The 14,808-nt window shown below is 52.6% G+C and overlaps 5 non-coding genes and 1 pseudogene across 5 annotated transcripts; all 6 read left to right on the forward strand.

The window, feature by feature from the left end:
- Positions 1 to 1,238: 1,238 nt before the first annotated feature.
- On the forward strand, positions 1,239 to 1,421 carry LOC139403223 (U2 spliceosomal RNA). The gene has a single exon (XR_011633303.1). It is a non-coding gene; the product is annotated as a U2 spliceosomal RNA (small nuclear RNA).
- A 489-nt stretch (positions 1,422 to 1,910) lies between these two features.
- Positions 1,911 to 2,027, forward strand: LOC139403287 (U5 spliceosomal RNA). Its single transcript, XR_011633359.1, has one exon. It is a non-coding gene; the product is annotated as a U5 spliceosomal RNA (small nuclear RNA).
- Positions 2,028 to 7,681: 5,654 nt separating this feature from the next.
- On the forward strand, positions 7,682 to 7,856 carry LOC139403343 (U2 spliceosomal RNA; annotated as a pseudogene).
- A 491-nt stretch (positions 7,857 to 8,347) lies between these two features.
- Positions 8,348 to 8,464, forward strand: LOC139403288 (U5 spliceosomal RNA). Its single transcript, XR_011633360.1, has one exon. It is a non-coding gene; the product is annotated as a U5 spliceosomal RNA (small nuclear RNA).
- A 232-nt stretch (positions 8,465 to 8,696) lies between these two features.
- On the forward strand, positions 8,697 to 8,887 carry LOC139403323 (U2 spliceosomal RNA). The gene has a single exon (XR_011633394.1). It is a non-coding gene; the product is annotated as a U2 spliceosomal RNA (small nuclear RNA).
- A 489-nt stretch (positions 8,888 to 9,376) lies between these two features.
- On the forward strand, positions 9,377 to 9,493 carry LOC139403289 (U5 spliceosomal RNA). The gene has a single exon (XR_011633361.1). It is a non-coding gene; the product is annotated as a U5 spliceosomal RNA (small nuclear RNA).
- Positions 9,494 to 14,808: the final 5,315 nt, after the last annotated feature.

Here is a 14,808-nt window from a genome sequence, read left to right on the forward strand (position 1 = left end):
GAGCCGAAGAAATGCCACGGGTGTGGCTCGGATAGCGCACCTGTGGCGGGACTGCCCGGCTCGGCGGAGGTCATACGCGTCTGCAGCTGGGGGGGGAGCGAGAGCGGGGGATGGAGGAAGACAAGAGCCGGAAGACACAGGTGGAAGGACTGCACAGAAGGAGTCGGAGAAAGGAGAAGAAAAGAGAGGAGAGAGCTGGGACAGGAGAGAGGCCGGGATGGAAGGAGAGGTGGTCGGGACAGAAGGAGAGGTGGCGGGACAGAAGGGGTGGCCGGGATGGAAGGAGAAAGAGCTGGAATAGAGGTTGGGAAGGAGGTTGAAGGAGAAAAAAAAAGAAAAAGAAGAAGAAGAAGACTGCGACGAGGATGGAGGAGAGTGAGGAGATGGTGAGAGTCGAGAGGACCAGAGGAGACAACAGTGGAGAGAAAGGAGGTGGAGGAGGGTTTGGAGATGGAACCGGAAGGAGAGACGGAAAGGCGAAGGGGGGTGAAGAATTGGGAGGGGAGTGGAGTGACGAAGGAAAGGCTGGAGGAGTTGAGAGGGATGGTGAGGAGATTTGGTAGAGAAGGAAAGGGGAAAGGCAAAGGAAAAGGAAGGAACGGTGTGTGACGCAAATATCAAAACCCTTTTCTGAATGATCCTCCGTGCAAGAGGCCAAAGAAGGTGGTGGACAGCAGGTGGAGGAGGGGTGGTAAAAAGGGGGGGGGGGGGGCAGTGCGGGGGGATGGGGAGGTAGCGGGGCCCTCGTGGGCTCCGTCTTCCTCATCTTTTAAACCCCTCGCTGAGCTTGACCTCCCGGGATGGCCCAAAGCTGGATGATGGAGGGAGAGTCGGACTTTCTCTTTGTGGATGCGAGCGTCCCCGGAGCGGAGTCCGGAGGAGGGGGGGGTGATGGACTTGAGGGTGGGGCAGGTGCCGGGGGTTGTTGCTGTGTTCAGGGGAGGGGGGACGGTGGGAGATGGGAGCAATGTAGGGTCACAGTTAGACGGGATAGAGAAGGGGAGCAATGGGTGAGTTTTTGTTGTAATAGGTGGGGTAAAGTTAGTAGTTTTGGACTGATTTTTTGTGTTTGGTTAGATAGAAGATATTTAAGTTAATGGATAATGAAGATTATTGTTTGGTAATTTGGATTTGGTAATAGTTTATTAGTTATGGAATGATTATTTGTAGTGTGGTGTACTTGGATATTTAAGTTGACTGAATTTTGGAAGTGTATTGTTTGGTTTTGAAAGTAATAAATATATTTTGTAAAAAAAAAAAAAAAAAAATCTGTTCTTATCAGTTTAATATCTGATACGTCCCCCATCGGGGGACTACATATTAAATGGATTTTTCGAACAGGGAGTCGGAAATGGGGCTTGCTCCGTCCGCTCCACGCATCGACCCGGTATTGCAGTACCTCCGGGAACGGTGCAACACTTTTCTTCCGTTGTCAAGGAAAAATGCAAATTCACAAAGCTCTGTAAACAGCTGGCTAGCTAGCTAGCTGGCTAGCTAGCAGAAGAAGAGAAGGAAAGAAACATTCAAACTGAAAGAAAGGCGAAGCGCTCTTCAATGGGGTCCCCCGTTTCCCGCCATTTTACTTAAAAAAAAAAAAAAAAAAAAAAAAAAAAAGAATTGGGGCCAGGATTGTGTGTGTGTGTGTGTCTCTCTCTCTCTCTCTCTCTCTCTCTCTCTCTCTCTCTCTCTCTCTCTCTCTCTCTCTCTCTCTCTCTCTCTCTCTCTCTCTCTCTCTCTCTCTCTCTCTCTCTCTCTCTCTCTCTGTCTCTCTGTGCCTCTGTGTCTGTGACCTTCTTTTTATCCACAGACAGCCCTCGAAAACTTGGAAGAGTGGGTTCCGGGAGCACCCGCGGGAACCCTGCCTAGAGTGCACAGAGTGTGTCTCGGGCCCCGACCTCTTGACTTCCATATGACTCTGGTTTCTCTTCATTACGCACAAGCCTTTCGCCTTTTACTAAAGACTTCCGTGGAGAGGAACACTTACGAGTTCAACGTATTTTTGGAGCGGCTTTGCTTCTTGCAGAGCCCGGTATCTTGTTTCAAGGGAAATTGACAGAGATGGGCCAGGATAGTGACTTAAAGACGCATTAGCGACTTTTTCCAAAAAACACCTGCCTGTTTGTTGCCAGGGAAACGGTGGTTGGTTGGTTGGTTGGTTGGTTGAGTGGGGGTTGGAGGGAGAGAGGAGCTGGCTTTTGCCAACCCACCCGCTGAGGTCTGTCGAGACCCCCGGGGGTCCGGCGGTTTCAGGGTTCCATTTGTGGGTTATCGCTTCTCGGCCTTTTGGCTCAGATCAAGCTTGGTACCGAGGTGCCCCAGAGCTCGCTGAGTCAGAAGGTCGAACTAGGAGAGCGGTAAAGGTTGTATTTTTTTCCCGGTTTTTGTATTTAATTAATTGTTTGCTAATTTGGATTTCCTTTTTTCCATTTTTGGAGGAGTTTCGAGAGCCAGGTGCGCTATCCTCCTTGCGGAGATGGCGCAGGAGAAGATGCCCCGGTCGGTTCCTGGGATTGGGTTGGCCAACACGGTGCGTTTCTCATGGAGGGAAAAAGAAAAGGAGCCCTGGGGGAGAGAAACTTTCGGGAGGACCATTCTGATGGGGTGCCTTCAACTGAAGGTAAAAGATGTTCTCTGCCTCCAGGGGAACCCGGTGGAGAAGGGTTATGATGTGACTTTGAATATGGAAGAAAAGCATAATGAAGTAATGAAGAAGGTGAAGGAAGAGAAAGGAGAAGGACCCCTGTGCCATTACGCGGTGACCAGCCTGGCCAAGAACAACTTCAGGGTGGTCACCGTAAACATGTACAATCCGCATGTGAAGGAAGAGGAAGTGAGGGCCTTTCTGGGGAGGTATGTGGACAATATCTCCTCAGCGAGGTACCTCAGGGACTCCCTGGGTTTCTGGAACGGGAGGAGAGGGTTCCAGGTGTTACTCAGGGAGGACCCGAAGAGTGTGGATGGCTACCTCCATCCTCCGGCGATGTTCTCCCTGGGGGCTGACAGGGGGACGTTGTATTATGCCCGTCAGCCCCCGTTCTGCAGGCGTTGTATGGCCTACGGCCATATCCTGGCCTCGTGCAGCACCAAGAAGTGTCGGTTCTGTGGGTCAGAAGAGCACGAGGCCAAGGAATGTGACGAGCCCAAGGCTTGCCACGGGTGTGGCTCGAGAGCACACCTGTGGCGTGATTGCCCGGCTCGTCACAGGTCATACGCGTCTGCAGCTGGGGGGGGAGCGGGGGATGGGGGGAGGAAAGAAAGGACGCGTGCGGATTGTACGGATGGCACAGGGGAAAAGAAGGCAACTGAAGAGGATGAGAAGAAGGAAGAGGCGAGAAGAAAGAGGAGTGACGATGGGAAGAAGGAAAAAGAAGGAGAGAAGAAAAAGAAGGCGGAAGAACGGGAAGGAGCGGAGAAGAGGGAGAGTGGGACAGTGGTGCGAGAAGGAGTGGAAGAGGGAACGGTGATGGGGACGGAGGGAGGGGTGGAGGTGGGAGGGGAGGGGGTGGGAGGGGGAGATGGGGGGAAGGAGTGGGGGGACAGCCTGCCGGGCTTCCTTGAGGAAGAGACAAGGGGATTGGTGGAGGAGTTAGCGGGGAAGGGACGTTGTGTCTCCCCGCTACCTCCTTCACCAAAAAAGAAAGGAAAGAAGAGGGGGAAGTTGGCAGGAAGTGAGAGGGAGGGGGGTGGGGAGGGGGAGGGGGGGGCTAAGAGAACGGCGGGGGGGGGAGGGGGGGGTGCATTGGCCTCCCTGTTTGCCTCAGCCCCTTACATCCTAGTGGAGGATGACTCAAGTGAGGGGTCTGTGGGCTGTGGGATAGAGGGATCCCAACTCCTGTTTGGGGAGATGGGGTCCCCTACACTCAGCCCCGAGGCATACAGGGAGGGGGGGGTGGACGGTGGTGGTGGGGAACCCAGGATGCAGGGCACTCGGCCTAACACACTGCCTGCATCCTGGGTTGGAGAGATGGATGAGGACGGGGGGGCGTCAGGAGAGGAGAGGACGTCCCCGCCGGTGGAGATGGACCAGGGGAGCATCGGGTGAGTCTCCTGTTTTTTGTTTGGTTTGGGGTTATTTGTTGAGGGTTTTGTTTGTTTGTAAATATATATTTTGTTTATAAATGAATATTTCTGTTAAATTGTTTAGTTTAAATGTAAGGGGGTTGAGGGATGTAATTAAAAGGAGGGCGGTGTTTAATTTTTTAGAGGGTGTGGGGTTTGATTTTTGTTTTTTACAGGAGGTTCACCTGAGGGATGGTGGGGATGTGTGTAGATTTAGGAGGGAGTGGGATAAGGGGAAATCTTTTTGGGGCATAGGAGGGGTGCACTCAACAGGAGTAGGAATTTTGTGTGGGAATAAAGAGGTTAAGGTAGAGAGCACTTTTGTTATAATGCAGGGTAGAGTATTGGGGATAGATGTAGTGTATAGAGAAGCTAGGTATAGGTTAATTGGGGTATATGGGCCACAGGTGGCGGCAGACAGAAGGGAGATGGTGGACTGTCTGGCGCCCCTGTGTGTCACAAATAGGCACTTGGTGATAGGAGGGGACTTTAATATAGATTTAGGGGTAGGTGGTGATAGTAGTGCAGGCGCAATCACCGGGCTAATGGCTTGCCATGGTCTGGTTGATGGTGGCCTGCATACTACTCCGGCAATGGTCGGTCCTACATGGCGCAACTCCAGGGGGGTTGCGCGGAGGCTCGACTACATTTTTATATCCAGGTCTTTGGGTCAGTTGTCTGGGCGCCTGTTGCCTGTGTTCTTCACGGATCACGACGGGGTGTTCCTGCAGGTGGGGTCGCCAGTCTGCCTCTTCGGTAGGGGGTACTGGAAGCTAGATCGGGATATACTGGAGGAGCAGGCTTTCGTTGACGCATTTTTTTGTTTCTTTCGGAGGCTTGACGGCCTCCGGTCCATGTGCGAGGGGGTGTTAGAGTGGTGGGATTTAGTGAAGGTGAGGATTAGGGCTTTTATAATAGGATATTGTAAAAGGAAAAAAAGGGAGGAAAGGAGGGAGGTGGATCGTATCCAAAGGTTAATTGAACTCGAGTACGAGGCGGGCAACCTCGGCGGGTCGATTGACTGGGAGAGATTCACAGCCCTAAAGGCGCAGCTCAGGGAGCTGCAGGAGCAGAAGGCTCGAGCTTTCCTGGAGCGTGCGCATAGTGGCTTTCTAGAACATAATGAGACTTGTTCCGCTATGTTCTTTAAGTCGGTTAGGGCCAGGCAGAGTAGGAGGGTAATGCATGGCGTTAGGGAAGAAAATGGTAGTATAGTAAGTAAACCAGAGGAAATGGTCAGGGTGACAACTGATCATTTCCGAAGTTTATTTAAGGAAAGGGAAATAGATGTAGAGCAGGGAAATGTGTTTTTAGAACACTTGTCCCGGCGGTTGCCGGAGGACATTAGAGACGTGATGGAGGCCCAGATCTCACTAGAAGAGGTTGAGAGCGCTCTTAGGAGGATGGGAAAAGGGAAGGTGCCTGGGATGGATGGGCTGCCGGCTGAGTTTTACCTCAAGTTTTGGGGTATACTTGGACCGGTGGTCCTCGAAGTCTTGAAGGCCATCCTTGAGACGGGGGTCCCGGGGGGATCAATGGCTGTTGGTGTGCTGTCACTTCTTTATAAGAAGGGGGAAGCAACTGACCTTGGCAACTGGCGGCCGTTGACCATGCTGTGCGTAGATTACAAGATTCTTGCAAAGGTTTTAGCAGACCGGTTGCGCACAGCCCTTCCCTACGTCGTCCATGAGGATCAGACGTGCGGGGTAGAGGGCCGCTCTATAAGATGGAACCTACAGTTGATTAGGGACTCCATCGCCTGGGTTGAAGATAGAGGGCTGCCTTTAATGGTAGCAGCGCTAGATCAGGCGAAAGCCTTTGATCGCGTGAATAGATCCTTTCTATTCAGGGTATTAGGTAGATTAGGATTTGGGGAGAAGTACATAGGATGGATCCGTACATTATATGTCGGAGCGGGGTGTCGAGTTAGTGTAAATAGTCACTTAGGTGACGTTTTTGACCTCTCGTCTGGGGTCAGGCAGGGATGCCCACTCTCGGCTCTCCTCTTCGTTCTGTACATGGAGCCTCTGGGGGCTGCCATTAGGGCAGACACAGGGGTGGAGGGCTTGTTGATCCCTGGGAGCGGTGGGCTGCGTGTTAAGATGACGCAGTACGCCGACGACACTTCCTTGCTGTTGTGCAAGGACTCGTGCCTGACAAGGTCTCTTGCCATCATTGGGGATTTCACCCAAGCGTCGGGGGCGGTTCTGAATCATGCAAAGTCTTCCGTTAAGTTTTTCGGAAGATGGCGCGGTAGGACGGATGTGCCCGGGGGGTTATCTCTCTGTGAGGGGGCCCTGAGGATTCTTGGGGTCCATTTTGAGACCTCTGGCTCAGCGACGCTGAACTGGAACATGGGTATTGCAGTGGTACAGAAGAAGTTGGCAATGTGGAAGGCTAGGTCTTTGTCCTTTATAGGTAAGGTCCTGGTCCTAAAGGTGGATGTATTGCCATCTCTTTTGTACTTGGCGTACATCTACCCATTGCCAGCTTGTCTGAGGAGGCCTCTAGTGAGGCTTGTGTTTCAGTTCATGTGGGGTGGCAGGTACGAGTGGGTCGCCAGGGCGCGCATGCTCTGTCCCATCGGGGAGGGAGGTAGGGGGGTACCACATCTCCCCCTCAAGCTGGACGCAATTTTTGTTTCTTTCTTGTTGACGGAGCTTGCTCAGCCAGTTATACACCCGTCCGGTTACCTCCTGCGGGTGTTCTTCTCGTATCAGGCGAGAAGCGTAATGGTGTGGTCTAACGCGGGTCCTCGGGCGGAACAGCTGCCGTGGCACTTTGGCCATGCGGCCAAGTGGCTGCGTGCGCACCCCGAGGTTGAAGTTGCCCGAGTAGGTTTAGACCACAGGCACCTGTACGAGGAGGTCAGGCAGGCAGGGAGTCCTGCGCCTGTAGCGGGCATCTCGTCAGTGGTCTGGGAGGGAGTGCAGGCGCGGGGCCTGGACAACAGGCTCAAGGACCTGAATTGGTTGAGCCTCCATAAGTGCTTGCCGGTACGTTCCATCATGTACCGGCATAGTTTGTCGCGATCCTCCACCTGTCCAAGATCTGCTTGTGGCAGGGAGGAGACTGTGCGCCATGCCTTCTGGGACTGTGCCTTTGCCGGACTAGTCTGGGCTAGGGCACGGGTGTTGCTAGGTATGGTTAGGAGCGATTTTTTGCTGACTTGGGCTAGGTTAGAGCGAGGCGTAGGGAGAGCGAGGGGAACGGATAGGGACAGGTTTCTGCTCTGGCTTCTCATGAGTCTCTTTAAAAGGGGGCTGTGGGAAGCCAGGCAGAATTTAGTTAAGACAGGGAGAGATTGGGGGGTGGAAGGGATAGTGAGGAGGGTGGAAGGTGATGTGAGGGGGAGGATGAAGAGGGAGGAGATAAAGTGGGGGCAGCATGCGGCACGGGAGAGGTGGAAGGGGGGATTAGGGCTGGGAGTGTTAGAGTGAGGTTTGTAAGGGGATAGATTAGGGAAGGGAAGATAGGGAAGGGTTAGGTATTGGTTAGGTATGACGGGGAGGGACGATGCTCCCCTGAGGTTTGTTTTTGTTTGGGTGTTTGGTGATTTTTGTAAATAGAATGAATGAGAATTATTATTTTGTAAAGTATGAATGGTATTGAGTGTAAATAAATTATTTTTTGTAAAAAAAAAATCTGTTCTTATCAGTTTAATATCTGATACGTCCCCCATCGGGGGACTACATATTAAATGGATTTTTCGAACAGGGAGTCGGAAATGGGGCTTGCTCCGTCCGCTCCACGCATCGACCCGGTATTGCAGTACCTCCGGGAACGGTGCAACACTTTTCTTCCGTAGTCAAGGAAAAATGCAAATTCACAAAGCTCTGTAAACAGCTGGCTAGCTAGCTAGCTGGCTAGCTAGCAGAAGAAGAGAAGGAAAGAAACATTCAAACTGAAAGAAAGGCGAAGCGCTCTTCAATGGGGTCCCCCGTTTCCCGCCATTTTACTTAAAAAAAAAAAAAAAAAAAAAAAAAAAAAAGAATTGGGGCCAGGATTGTGTGTGTGTGTCTCTCTCTCTCTCTCTCTCTCTCTCTCTCTCTCTCTCTCTCTCTCTCTCTCTCTCTCTCTCTCTCTCTCTCTCTCTCTCTCTCTCTCTCTCTCTCTCTCTCTCTCTCTCTCTCTCTCTCTGTGCTCTCTGTGCCTCTGTGTCTGTGACCTTCTTTTTATCCACAGACAGCCCTCGAAAACTTGGAAGAGTGGGTTCCGGGAGCACCCGCGGGAACCCTGCCTAGAGTGCACAGAGTGTGTCTCGGGCCCCGACCTCTTGACTTCCATATGACTCTGGTTTCTCTTCATTACGCACAAGCCTTTCGCCTTTTACTAAAGACTTCCGTGGAGAGGAACACTTACGAGTTCAACGTATTTTTGGAGCGGCTTTGCTTCTTGCAGAGCCCGGTATCTTGTTTCAAGGGAAATTGACAGAGATGGGCCAGGATAGTGACTTAAAGACGCATTAGCGACTTTTTCCAAAAAACACCTGCCTGTTTGTTGCCAGGGAAACGGTGGTTGGTTGGTTGGTTGAGTGGGGGTTGGAGGGAGAGAGGAGCTGGCTTTTGCCAACCCACCCGCTGAGGTCTGTCGAGACCCCCGGGGGTCCGGCGGTTTCAGGGTTCCATTTGTGGGTTATCGCTTCTCGGCCTTTTGGCTCAGATCAAGTGTAGTATCTGTTCTTATCAGTTTAATATCTGATACGTCCCCCATCGGGGGACTACATATTAAATGGATTTTTCGAACAGGGAGTCGGAAATGGGGCTTGCTCCGTCCGCTCCACGCATCGACCCGGTATTGCAGTACCTCCGGGAACGGTGCAACACTTTTCTTCCGTTGTCAAGGAAAAATGCAAATTCACAAAGCTCTGTAAACAGCTGGCTAGCTAGCTAGCTGGCTAGCTAGCAGAAGAAGAGAAGGAAAGAAACATTCAAACTGAAAGAAAGGCGAAGCGCTCTTCAATGGGGTCCCCCGTTTCCCGCCATTTTACTTAAAAAAAAAAAAAAAAAAAAAAGAATTGGGGCCAGGATTGTGTGTGTGTGTTGTGTGTGTGTCTCTCTCTCTCTCTCTCTCTCTCTCTCTCTCTCTCTCTCTCTCTCTCTCTCTCTCTCTCTCTCTCTCTCTCTCTCTCTCTCTCTCTCTCTCTCTCTCTCTCTCTCTCTCTCTCTCTGTCTCTCTGTGCCTCTGTGTCTGTGACCTTCTTTTTATCCACAGACAGCCCTCGAAAACTTGGAAGAGTGGGTTCCGGGAGCACCCGCGGGAACCCTCCCTAGAGTGCACAGAGTGTGTCTCGGGCCCCGACCTCTTGACTTCCATATGACTCTGGTTTCTCTTCATTACGCACAAGCCTTTCGCCTTTTACTAAAGACTTCCGTGGAGAGGAACACTTACGAGTTCAACGTATTTTTGGAGCGGCTTTGCTTCTTGCAGAGCCCGGTATCTTGTTTCAAGGGAAATTGACAGAGATGGGCCAGGATAGTGACTTAAAGACGCATTAGCGACTTTTTCCAAAAAACACCTGCCTGTTTGTTGCCAGGGAAACGGTGGTTGGTTGGTTGGTTGAGTGGGGGTTGGAGGGAGAGAGGAGCTGGCTTTTGCCAACCCACCCGCTGAGGTCTGTCGAGACCCCCGGGGGTCCGGCGGTTTCAGGGTTCCATTTGTGGGTTATCGCTTCTCGGCCTTTTGGCTCAGATCAAGCTTGGTACCGAGGTGCCCCAAAGCCCGCTGAGTCAGAAGGTCGAACCAGGAGAGCGGTAAGTGTGTATTTTTTTGTTTTGTATTTAAAATTGTTTGCTAATTTTCTTTCTTTTTTGTATTTTCTTCTTGTTTTTGGAAGAGGTTGGTGAACCGGGTGCGCTTTCCTCCTTGCGGGGATGGCGCAAGAAGCACGTCACGGTCGGTTCCTGGGATTGGGCTGGCCAACACGGTGCGTTTCGCATGGAGGGAAAAAGAAATGGAGCCTTGGGGGAGAGAACCTTCGGGAGGACAATATTGATGGGGTGCCTGAAATTGAAGGTAAAAGATGTTCTCTGCCTTCAGGGGAACCCGATGGAGAAGGGTTTCGATGTGACTTTTCATTTGGAAGAACAGCATGATGGGATTATGAAGAAGGTGAAGGCAGAGAAAGGAGAAGGACCCCTGTGCCATTACGCGGTGACCAGCCTGGCCAAGAACAACTTCAGGGTGGTCACCGTAAACATGTACAATCCGCATGTGAAGGAAGAGGAAGTGAGGGCCTTTCTGGGGAGGTATGTGGACAATATCTCCTCAGCGAGGTACCTCAGGGACTCCCTGGGTTTCTGGAACGGGAGGAGAGGGTTCCAGGTGTTACTCAGGGAGGACCCGAAGAGTGTGGATGGCTACCTCCATCCTCCGGCGATGTTCTCCCTGGGGGCTGACAGGGGGACGTTGTATTATGCCCGTCAGCCCCCGTTCTGCAGGCGTTGTATGGCCTACGGCCATATCCTGGCCTCGTGCAGCACCAAGAAGTGTCGGTTCTGTGGGTCAGAAGAGCACGAGGCCAAGGAATGTGACGAGCCCAAGGCTTGCCACGGGTGTGGCTCGAGAGCACACCTGTGGCGTGATTGCCCGGCTCGTCACAGGTCATACGCGTCTGCAGCTGGGGGGGGAGCGGGGGATGGGGGGAGGAAAGAAAGGACGCGTGCGGATTGTACGGATGGCACAGGGGAAAAGAAGGCAACTGAAGAGGATGAGAAGAAGGAAGAGGCGAGAAGAAAGAGGAGTGACGATGGGAAGAAGGAAAAAGAAGGAGAGAAGAAAAAGAAGGCGGAAGAACGGGAAGGAGCGGAGAAGAGGGAGAGTGGGACAGTGGTGCGAGAAGGAGTGGAAGAGGGAACGGTGATGGGGACGGAGGGAGGGGTGGAGGTGGGAGGGGAGGGGGTGGGAGGGGGAGATGGGGGGAAGGAGTGGGGGGACAGCCTGCCGGGCTTCCTTGAGGAAGAGACAAGGGGATTGGTGGAGGAGTTAGCGGGGAAGGGACGTTGTGTCTCCCCGCTACCTCCTTCACCAAAAAAGAAAGGAAAGAAGAGGGGGAAGTTGGCAGGAAGTGAGAGGGAGGGGGGTGGGGAGGGGGAGGGGGGGGCTAAGAGAACGGCGGGGGGGGGAGGGGGGGGTGCATTGGCCTCCCTGTTTGCCTCAGCCCCTTACATCCTAGTGGAGGATGACTCAAGTGAGGGGTCTGTGGGCTGTGGGATAGAGGGATCCCAACTCCTGTTTGGGGAGATGGGGTCCCCTACACTCAGCCCCGAGGCATACAGGGAGGGGGGGGTGGATGGTGGTGGTGGGGAACCCAGGATGCAGGGCACTCGGCCTAACACACTGCCTGCATCCTGGGTTGGAGAGATGGAGGAGGACGGGGGGGCGTCAGGAGAGGAGAGGACGTCCCCGCCGGTGGAGATGGACCAGGGGAGCATCGGGTGAGTCTCCTGTTTTTTGTTTGGTTTGGGGTTATTTGTTGAGGGTTTTGTTTGTTTGTAAATATATATTTTGTTTATAAATGAATATTTCTGTTAAATTGTTTAGTTTAAATGTAAGGGGGTTGAGGGATGTAATTAAAAGGAGGGCGGTGTTTAATTTTTTAGAGGGTGTGGGGTTTGATTTTTGTTTTTTACAGGAGGTTCACCTGAGGGATGGTGGGGATGTGTGTAGATTTAGGAGGGAGTGGGATAAGGGGAAATCTTTTTGGGGCATAGGAGGGGTGCACTCAACAGGAGTAGGAATTTTGTGTGGGAATAAAGAGGTTAAGGTAGAGAGCACTTTTGTTATAATGCAGGGTAGAGTGTTGGGGATAGATGTAGTGTATAGAGAAGCTAGGTATAGGTTAATTGGGGTATATGGGCCACAGGTGGCGGCAGACAGAAGGGAGATGGTGGACTGTCTGGCGCCCCTGTGTGTCACAAATAGGCACTTGGTGATAGGAGGGGACTTTAATATAGATTTAGGGGTAGGTGGTGATAGTAGTGCAGGCGCAATCACCGGGCTAATGGCTTGCCATGGTCTGGTTGATGGTGGCCTGCATACTACTCCGGCAATGGTCGGTCCTACATGGCGCAACTCCAGGGGGGTTGCGCGGAGGCTCGACTACATTTTTATATCCAGGTCTTTGGGTCAGTTGTCTGGGCGCCTGTTGCCTGTGTTCTTCACGGATCACGACGGGGTGTTCCTGCAGGTGGGGTCGCCAGTCTGCCTCTTCGGTAGGGGGTACTGGAAGTTAGATCGGGGTATACTGGAGGAGCAGGCTTTCGTTGACGCATTTTTTTGTTTCTTTCGGAGGCTTGACGGCCTCCGGTCCATGTGCGAGGGGGTGTTAGAGTGGTGGGATTTAGTGAAGGTGAGGATTAGGGCTTTTATAATAGGATATTGTAAAAGGAAAAAAAGGGAGGAAAGGAGGGAGGTGGATCGTATCCAAAGGTTAATTGAACTCGAGTACGAGGCGGGCAACCTCGGCGGGTCGATTGACTGGGAGAGATTCACAGCCCTAAAGGCGCAGCTCAGGGAGCTGCAGGAGCAGAAGGCTCGAGTTTTCCTGGAGCGTGCGCATAGTGGCTTTCTAGAACATAATGAGACTTGTTCCGCTATGTTCTTTAAGTCGGTTAGGGCCAGGCAGAGTAGGAAGGTAATGCATGGCGTTAGGGAAGAAAATGGTAGTGTAGTAAGTAAACCAGAGGAAATGGTCAGGGTGACAACTGATCATTTCCGAAGTTTATTTAAGGAAAGGGAAATAGATGTAGAGCAGGGAAATGTGTTTTTAGAACACTTGTCCCGGCGGTTGCCGGAGGACATTAGAGACGTGATGGAGGCCCAGATCTCACTAGAAGAGGTTGAGAGCGCTCTTAGGAGGATGGGAAAAGGGAAGGTGCCTGGGATGGATGGGCTGCCGGCTGAGTTTTACCTCAAGTTTTGGGGTATACTTGGACCGGTGGTCCTCGAAGTCTTGAAGGCCATCCTTGAGACGGGGGTCCCGGGGGGATCAATGGCTGTTGGTGTGCTGTCACTTCTTTATAAGAAGGGGGAAGCAACTGACCTTGGCAACTGGCGGCCGTTGACCATGCTGTGCGTAGATTACAAGATTCTTGCAAAGGTTTTAGCAGACCGGTTGCGCACAGCCCTTCCCTACGTCGTCCATGAGGATCAGACGTGCGGGGTAGAGGGCCGCTCTATAAGATGGAACCTACAGTTGATTAGGGACTCCATCGCCTGGGTTGAAGATAGAGGGCTGCCTTTAATGGTAGCAGCGCTAGATCAGGCGAAAGCCTTTGATCGCGTGAATAGATCCTTTCTATTCAGGGTATTAGGTAGATTAGGATTTGGGGAGAAGTTTATAGGATGGATCCGTACATTATATGTCGGAGCGGGGTGTCGAGTTAGTGTAAATAGTCACTTAGGTGACGTTTTTGACCTCTCGTCTGGGGTCAGGCAGGGATGCCCACTCTCGGCCCTCCTCTTCGTACTGTACATGGAGCCTCTGGGGGCTGCCATTAGGGCAGACACAGGGGTGGAGGGCTTGTTGATCCCTGGGAGCGGTGGGCTGCGTGTTAAGATGACGCAGTACGCCGACGACACTTCCTTGCTGTTGTGCAAGGACTCGTGCCTGACAAGGTCTCTTGCCATCATTGGGGATTTCACCCAAGCGTCGGGGGCGGTTCTGAATCATGCAAAGTCTTCCGTTAAGTTTTTCGGAAGATGGCGCGGTAGGACGGATGTGCCCGGGGGGTTATCTCTCTGTGAGGGGGCCCTGAGGATTCTTGGGGTCCATTTTGAGACCTCTGGCTCAGCGACGCTGAACTGGAACATGGGTATTGCAGTGGTACAGAAGAAGTTGGCAATGTGGAAGGCTAGGTCTTTGTCCTTTATAGGTAAGGTCCTGGTCCTAAAGGTGGATGTATTGCCATCTCTTTTGTACTTGGCGTACATCTACCCATTGCCAGCTTGTCTGAGGAGGCCTCTAGTGAGGCTTGTGTTTCAGTTCATGTGGGGTGGCAGGTACGAGTGGGTCGCCAGGGCGCGCATGCTCTGTCCCATCGGGGAGGGAGGTAGGGGGGTACCACATCTCCCCCTCAAGCTGGACGCAATTTTTGTTTCTTTCTTGTTGACGGAGCTTGCTCAGCCAGTTATACACCCGTCCGGTTACCTCCTGCGGGTGTTCTTCTCGTATCAGGCGAGAAGCGTAATGGTGTGGTCTAACGCGGGTCCTCGGGCGGAACAGCTGCCGTGGCACTTTGGCCATGCGGCCAAGTGGCTGCGTGCGCACCCCGAGGTTGAAGTTGCCCGAGTAGGTTTAGATCACAGGCACCTGTACGAGGAGGTCAGGCAGGCAGGGAGTCCTGCGCCTGTAGCGGGCATCTCGTCAGTGGTCTGGGAGGGAGTGCAGGCGCGGGGCCTGGACAACAGGCTCAAGGACCTGAATTGGTTGAGCCTCCATAAGTGCTTGCCGGTACGTTCCATCATGTACCGGCATAGTTTGTCGCGATCCTCCACCTGTCCAAGATCTGCTTGTGGCAGGGAGGAGACTGTGCGCCATGCCTTCTGGGACTGTGCCTTTGCCGGACTAGTCTGGGCTAGGGCACGGGTGTTGCTAGGTATGGTTAGGAGCGATTTTTTGCTGACTTGGGCTAGGTTAGAGCGAGGCGTAGGGAGAGCGAGGGGAACGGATAGGGACAGGTTTCTGCTCTGGCTTCTCATGAGTCTCTTTAAAAGGGGGCTGTGGGAAGCCAGGCAGAATTTAGTTAA

Source organism: Oncorhynchus clarkii, unplaced genomic scaffold (assembly GCF_045791955.1).
Source record: "Oncorhynchus clarkii lewisi isolate Uvic-CL-2024 unplaced genomic scaffold, UVic_Ocla_1.0 unplaced_contig_2020_pilon_pilon, whole genome shotgun sequence".
NCBI lineage: Eukaryota > Metazoa > Chordata > Actinopteri > Salmoniformes > Salmonidae > Oncorhynchus > Oncorhynchus clarkii.